The 7,801-nt window shown below is 27.1% G+C and overlaps 2 non-coding genes across 2 annotated transcripts in view; both read right to left on the bottom strand.

Moving 5' to 3' along the window:
* LOC145843468 (large subunit ribosomal RNA) overlaps positions 1-189 on the bottom strand; it is a 3,631-nt gene extending 3,442 nt beyond the window's left edge. Inside the window, exon 1 of the ribosomal RNA XR_014370254.1 lies at positions 1-189. This exon is cut by the window's left edge and continues 3,442 nt beyond it. This is a non-coding gene — a ribosomal RNA (large subunit ribosomal RNA).
* A 222-nt stretch (positions 190-411) lies between these two features.
* On the bottom strand, positions 412-564 carry LOC145843469 (5.8S ribosomal RNA). Its single transcript, XR_014370255.1, has one exon. It is a non-coding gene; the product is annotated as a 5.8S ribosomal RNA (ribosomal RNA).
* Positions 565-7,801: the final 7,237 nt, after the last annotated feature.

Genomic DNA, 7,801 nt, shown 5'->3' on the forward strand with positions numbered 1-7,801 from the left:
GGGCAGTCGTTGGTTCGCCGCATGCTGAATTCCATACGCTACATTTCCTCGCCCTCCAAAAAGGCTCGGATTTAGCGCTGGGCTTATCCCGCTTCACTCGCCGTTACTAGGGGAATCCTTGTTAGTTTCTTTTCCTCCGCTTAGTGATATGCTTAAGTTCAGCGGGTCGTCCCGCCCGATCTCAGGTCAAAAGTGATGTACTACAAAAGTACATGCGCTTTGTACGTCGGCCTTTTGAAGTCACTTAACTTATTCTCGAGCACCTACCGTCGTTGCTACCTCACCCGAGGCCAGCAGGCTGCTCACGCTTCAGCTGTGAAATCGCCAGACCAGCTGTCTTTGACGACACGCTCCTTAATTAAGAAACGAGTCGCAGGCACTTTCAAACTAATGAAAGGATCGGTGTGTTAAAGACCCTGAGACGGACGTGGCCCCAGGATTACCCGAGGCCGCAATACGCGTTCAGAATATCGATGCTCAATGTGTCCTGCAATTCACATTACTTCTCGGAGCTAGCTCCGTCCTTCATCGACGCTCGAGCCGAGTGATCCACCGCTAAGAGATCTCTCGTGTTAATCAATCTCAATGCAACCAAAAAATCGTGTTCAAAAAGAAGCGGCCGCGCCAGCACTTGCGTGCTGAATTATTACTCCCGCTGTCAGAAAGCAACGCGACCGAACTATAACAGTTACAGGGCTCGGTCCCTTCGAAGAAGAGACGTCGCTTGAAATCAAATTTCGATTCGTTAATGATCCTTCCGCAGGTTCACCTACGGAAACCTTGTTACGACTTTTACTTCCTCTAAATGATCAAGTTCGATCGTCTTTTCGAACACCGGCGAGTGCGTTGCCGCACGTACCAGGCTCAATCGGAGGACCTCACTAAACCATTCAATCGGTAGTAGCGACGGGCGGTGTGTACAAAGGGCAGGGACGTAATCAACGCAAGCTAATGACTCGCGCTTACTGGGAATTCCTCGTTCAAGGGAAACAATTGCAAGTCCCTATCCCTAGCACGACCGGGGTTCAACGGATTACCCGGACCTTTCGGCCTAGGGAACACACGATGATCCGGTCAGTGTAGCGCGCGTGCGGCCCCGAACATCTAAGGGCATCACAGACCTGTTATTGCTCAATCTCGTGTGGCTAAACGCCAGTAATGTTTTTAACAAACAAACTTTTATTTCGAAATTAGATACTTAGTACTGGTTTTGAAATTTCGAAATATATTTTTACATTATTTTCATACATTATTATGACGCAACAATCAGTATGAAAAAATTAAATAAAAAAAATAGTGAAATTATTAGTTGTAGTACTTTACCTTATATAATTACATTCCATTTACGAAACATTATGTATTTTGCATGAAATATGTTTTTAATTGACTTTAACTATGTTTTATATCTTCTAAAAAATAAAATTGTAAGCACTACTATATATTTTTGGTTTAAAAGTAAATCGACACAAAAGTTGCCAGAATTTAAATGTTTATTGAATTAATTAATCAATTTTAATCCGATTTGATAGTCCAGTATTACTTTATTTATTGAATATTCAAATACAAAAAAAAGGGTTTCCACTGTTAAGCCTAAATAGAAGACTTTTATAAGCGAAGGTGCTACTACTTAACACATTAATACTAGTAACTTAATATTAAACACAATATTAAACAGTAATATAAGTAACTAAATAAATATCAACAGTAATAAATTACAACAAGTGAAGTGTTTTATATAGAATAATATCTAGATTGCCTACTCCAAAACTAAATCGTTTGGAGTAAAACATCAAGATTATATACTATAAAACATAAGACTTTATTGTAACTCATATCATTTTAAACGTCAAACATACATTTGGATACTTTCAGTTTATTATACTAGATAAATAGTATACTTTGGACTACAGTCAAATATTCCAAAAAATAAAAGTGTTTGCACCGATAAATCCCATTGGTCATGTTTAAAAATAAACTGAACCGAGATTTGGCAAAATTTAGTTTTTTATTGAATATAAGACTGACATATATAACATCAAACAAAAAACTTAATTAACCGGCGTAAGCATTACGACGTGGCCTAGAGGACGGCTTTCGATATTTGTGCAAAAGTTCGGGAGCAAGACTTCCTCCGATAGGAGGAAGTCGCAGCGGGAGAACTTATGCACAAATATCGAAAGCTGTCCGATACCATTTTAACTCGAAGCCGAACCACTTCTTAAACCATAGTATCATACTTTTATATGATTTGACGGTTAAGTTTACTACCTACGATTTAAGCGTGGTTAGGCTTTCAAGAAAAAACGGTTAGAAAAATATTAAAAAAGTGCAAAAATTGGAATTTATAAAGATGGTTGCCGAAAAAAAATAAGATAAATTCCGAGCGAAGCGAGGAAAATGAAACATAAGAAATAAGAAAAATTCCGAGCGAAGCGAGGAAATTAAAACTAAAATCGAGCGAAGCGAGATAATTCTCTGCCTAATTAATTTCTAAAAAAAATCAAAAACCAACGTCAAAAATTTTTCGATTTAGGGAAAATCCCCAAATTGAAAATAAATTCACATGGTATGCTTTTGTAAATGGAACCCCTATAGTATTTTTAAATTTGGGCATTAACGTGTAATATACAAAAACATCAAGTTCCTGTAATGAATAAAAATAAATATGAAATTTGAGGTTGGGCTGGTCTAACACTAACCGTTATTTAAATGGAAACTTGTATTAGGTCTACTTTTATATTATGATATTTCTACAACTGAATAAGTACTGTTAATGATTTATTTAGACTTATTACGCTACAAAAAAATTTATTTATATACTAGATTTAGTTATTCATTATTTAACATTTAAACATTTGACGTATTAGTATTACTCTTATCAAACCAATGTACGTTATCTTAATACTTTTTAACTCAAGGTATAAATTATGCTACTTATGCTATCAGTTAGGTTAACTAAATAACTTCTGTAGAGCAATGTAGTACTTGCTAATCTTTATATGTCTCCTCTTAATAATTATTAATTAATTAAATGTAAACTAGGTTTAAATAGTTTGTCTTTAAAGCTTATTTTAAGGCTTATCATTTTTTAAATACCATTAAAATTTTTCAAGTTTTTTCAATAATATTTTAGTATAAATAAAATATAATGACGTAACTAGTATGTAGCTAAGAAACATAATATCAGAATTGAAAATTTATAATATATCAATAAAATTTAGATAATTATTCTGTTGTTTTTCGTCAACAACTCTAAAAAAATTCTAAGTTTGATAAATCTTATTCAAAAGAGACATCAGAAGATTAATAAGTACTAAATTAATACTTTACATAAGTTATTAATGTTAGCCTACTTTTTGTTGACTGATATAAATATTTTTACGCTTAATTACCTACTTATAAATGACTAATTATTACGTAAATTTCAAATTAGTATAAATTAGTATAAATAATTTTAAACTAAGTAACTTAGTAGGATAGCTTTACAAATAATCAATATTTTCTCAATTGATTTGGACAAAGAGTTATAGGTAATAAATGAGTCTTAGAGAAAGTGAGAATAAGTAGTAAAGAGATAAATAGAAAGGCAAAGTTTTTTCTGACTATAATTAGAATCTGATCTAATATTAAGTCAGAGTAATAAGAATATATAAAGTGTCCAAAGAGGAAATTATATCATATTGTTAAACTATCCTTCCTAAGTTATTTAATTTAAATTAGTTATCTTTACTTAGTGTAATATTGATATAAATGTAAGATTTATTTTTATTTACCATTAAATTAATATATTCACCTGTTTATTTATTCTACTTAACTCATATATTCACCTTATCATCTATTTTTATATTCTTAGACTAACAATTATCATAAAAATATTTCTTTATTACAAAACTTAACTAACCCATTTCTGCAGCATCACGAAGACCAAGGTCCAAAAAAAAGGATCCATTCAAGATAAGATAACTCCATGTTAGAATATCAAATCATTTTAGAAGAGTATAGAATATTCTATACCAACGAATATAGAGTAAATTAAGTGTTTAATGCAGGATTGAACATAACTGATCAACAGATTATCATAGTTGCAGACGACTACTTCAACAAAAATGTTTAATTCATTTTACTTACAAAGACATTCGAGACTTTTGAACAACGACTTTTGTCAAATATAAGTACTTTCGTTATCAATGAAGCTCAATTTAGAATGTTTAGAAGACTTTGGGATATGGATTTTATTTAACTTGAACTACAAATAACAAATGTGTTTTAATGTTTATACTTAAACTTATTTTTATATAAGTTATGTGTTTCAATGGTACACTTCTATGTGACATTTTATAATACCTTGTATTCATCTAGAATAAAAAAAAATGAAGGGTTCCAGTGTCAAGAATTTTTGCTAAATGAGCGGGTTTAGGCGCGAATCTGCTTTTTATACTGATTTCTGAATGATTATGACGTTTTTTCGCACTTTATTTTTCGCACTTTAGACTTTAAAAGCAGGGACAGTTTATATCAGGGCTTTAATTATATTATATTTTAAAAAATATATTTCGATTATATGTTTATAAATTTATCAATCTTTTATATTCTTATTTTTATGAAAATGATAAATTTTTCTATAGTTTAAAAAAAATGTTGTAGTATCATTATATCGAAATTAAATTTATTTGTCATTACTATTCATTGTATTATGTGTTATTACGAACAGCTATAAAGTTCGTAAGTTTACAATTTGTAAATTATTTGTAATACATTTTGGTAAATTGGTAATTTTTTGGTATTAGTTTAAAAATAAACTTAATCTAATGACCTATTTTATTCAATAAGCTTCTATTTTTTTCTTTATTTATAATGTAAGATTTGTAATTATACTTATATCTAATAATATATTTTAAGTTATATATTTAATATATATTATTTTTAAAGATTTTAAATAAATTTTATTTATCTTTTTATGCAACATGATTTATATATTTATTTTATGTCTAATAAATTTTTTTATTAAATTTAATTAAATAATTAAATTAAATATTGATTCATAATATTACTGAATTTGTGTAGTAAATATTTTTTATTTACTATTATGAAGTTTAAATAATTGTTAGTTTTATTAATATGTTCCCTGTCAGGGAACGTATTAATAATCCCTGATATATTTACACAACATTTGTAAGTGTAGTAACTTACTGCTAGTAAATATTTTGAAAACTATTCATAAAGCAAGCCACTACAGAATACAACCATGACAACAACACAAACAACTTTTACATTGAAAGGTAGAATGAACTTTAAACAAAAGCAGAAGATGTACTAAAAGGCAGAAGGAGAAAGAAAAACAAAACATCAACAAGCAGACAAGTAAAGTGATACAAAGATAGAGCAAAAGGTGTAGAGCAATTGGATAAATAACATTCAGTATAAGAAGAGTGTACACAAGTAAATGTAAGTCAGTTTCAATTCCAACATCAAACAATTTATACTAATATAATTATGTTTTTATGATTTGTTATCATATTTAGAATTACAATTAAAACAATTATTAATTAGTTATGATATTAAAAGTTAACTTATTATCTTATTAACAACTAAAGTTTTTGATTTATTAATTGCATTTCAGACCTTAAATGAATGAACTTAATAGCAAAAAGTTATAATTCTATTTACAGTTTGTAATTTTATTTACAGTTTATTAGACTTAAAGATTAATAATTTATTTTGGATAAATAAAGAATAAGCTGAACATTTAAAAAAAAATGGTTGACACTAATTTACCTTGTAATTCCTTCCTGATAATATGCTTTATTTATTAGTTTCTCTGAAAACAATAAATGAACAAAATGGTAACAAAAAAAACAAATTATAAATTAAAAGGAAATGAACAATCAAAATAAGTCAATGAGAGAGAGCACATGCTAGTACACAAGTAAATCAAATATTTTTGAAAAATAGATGATGACTCAATCTTTACTTTCTACCACTGTTTAAAAGAACTATAATAAAGGTGACTTGTTTTTATGCATATTTTATTTTTTTTGATTGAAACTAAGCTATCATAATTGATATATTATATATAATATACATTGGTTATCATATAATAGTTATGTTTTAAGTTGTAAGTTACCTTGATGTGATTAGTTTTGAACATTTTGTTTCATTTTACAATAATTTTTTATACTATCTCATTGAGTTGTTTAAATGTTTCATAAAAAATTTAGCTATGATTTGAAAAAATATAATAAGCTAATTTAGAACACTGATTTTGTTTTCAAAAAAATGTAATAAAGATTCATATTACCATTTGAGTTATGAATGACATTACGTTTCATTTATCTATTACATATTTATTTACATTGATTATTTTCAATAGTTTAAATCTACATCAATTTCAATAAATAACTTGTGTAAACTTTATTTTGTTTATTAATAAACTCAATACTAAATACTAAATATTTATTACAACTAATATGGATGAAATACTATATTTAAATCTTTGAAAACAAAAATTGCTACTTATTACTATAGAACAAACAATCTTGTATTTATTGTATTTACTTACAGTATGTATATTTTTTCAATTATAATATTAACATAACTTGTTTAATATTTTAAGTTTTAAATTGTTTAGTTATTTATGTTTAAAAATGTTTGTTTAAAAATGTATGTTTAAAGTTTTAAAATATTTCTTTATGTAACTAATGGATTTTTCTATCCTTGCTTAAAATGTTTATGTACCATTTATTATCTATGTATCATCTATATACAACTTGTTTGGTTATAAATTATAAAATATTTACAAGTTATATAATGCAGTGGTGTAAGTTTTATAGCTATACAATTTATTACTATCTTTTATTTTCTTATCATTTCATTTAACAATGTTTGTTAATAATATATTAAACATTGTACAATTTTGAAGCTACAAAATGTGGTTGAATTCATAAAATTTGAAAAATGTTTTTTTTTTTCATTTTGTTTACTTAAGATGTTTAAGTTACACATAATAACAAATAAGTTGGTTTTTTATTATTTAAAAGTTCTGTTGAAGTTGATGTATTATTATACAATTAGTTTTATTGTATTTTTTTTGTTTATATTTGTGCTTTAAGATTTAGTTAACACTTTTGTTCATTCATTACAACTTAAATTATTTTCATTAAAGATCTAAGTAGTAGACCATCATTGGTTTGTTTGTTATAGTAATAGTTACACTAACATATATTAAGGTTCCACCTTAAGTTTCGAATACATCTCATGATTATTTGTTACAAAAAGTTACTGTACTAACAAATAATGTTAATCTGTTTTATTGTTTAAAATCCACTTAAAGTAAAACTGTCATATACAGTTTGTATGATGTGGTTTAAAACTTAGATTTTCACAATATATTAACTAAAATTTTTGATGTTACACATGTTTATAGTTATAATACAGTATTATTATTACATTCAGTCTGATTACAACATTTAAACGAATATAATTTGTACCTATAACTGTTATATTAACTATAATGAATTATTTATAGTTATGCCTATTGCACTTTTTTAAAGGTTTTTTCATTAGACAACTTTGTAAATAAGTTTACTGAATAAAAAACAGAATATTATAAGAAACTAAAATGCTTGTTGCTAACTTTTAATGTAATGCATTGTGTATTTTTATGTAAAAGATTTGTTAGAACTTTTTTGTTGCATGTAACAACTTATTTATGTTTCATTAACAATTTACAATCAAAATAAGAAAAGTTAAAATTTTTCTAATTAAATAATTATAAATTTTAGTTATAAATTGACTTTATATT

This window comes from Thalia democratica, chromosome 8 (assembly GCF_965202585.1).
Source record: "Thalia democratica chromosome 8, ktThaDemo2.hap1.1, whole genome shotgun sequence".
NCBI classification, from domain to species: domain Eukaryota; kingdom Metazoa; phylum Chordata; class Thaliacea; order Salpida; family Salpidae; genus Thalia; species Thalia democratica.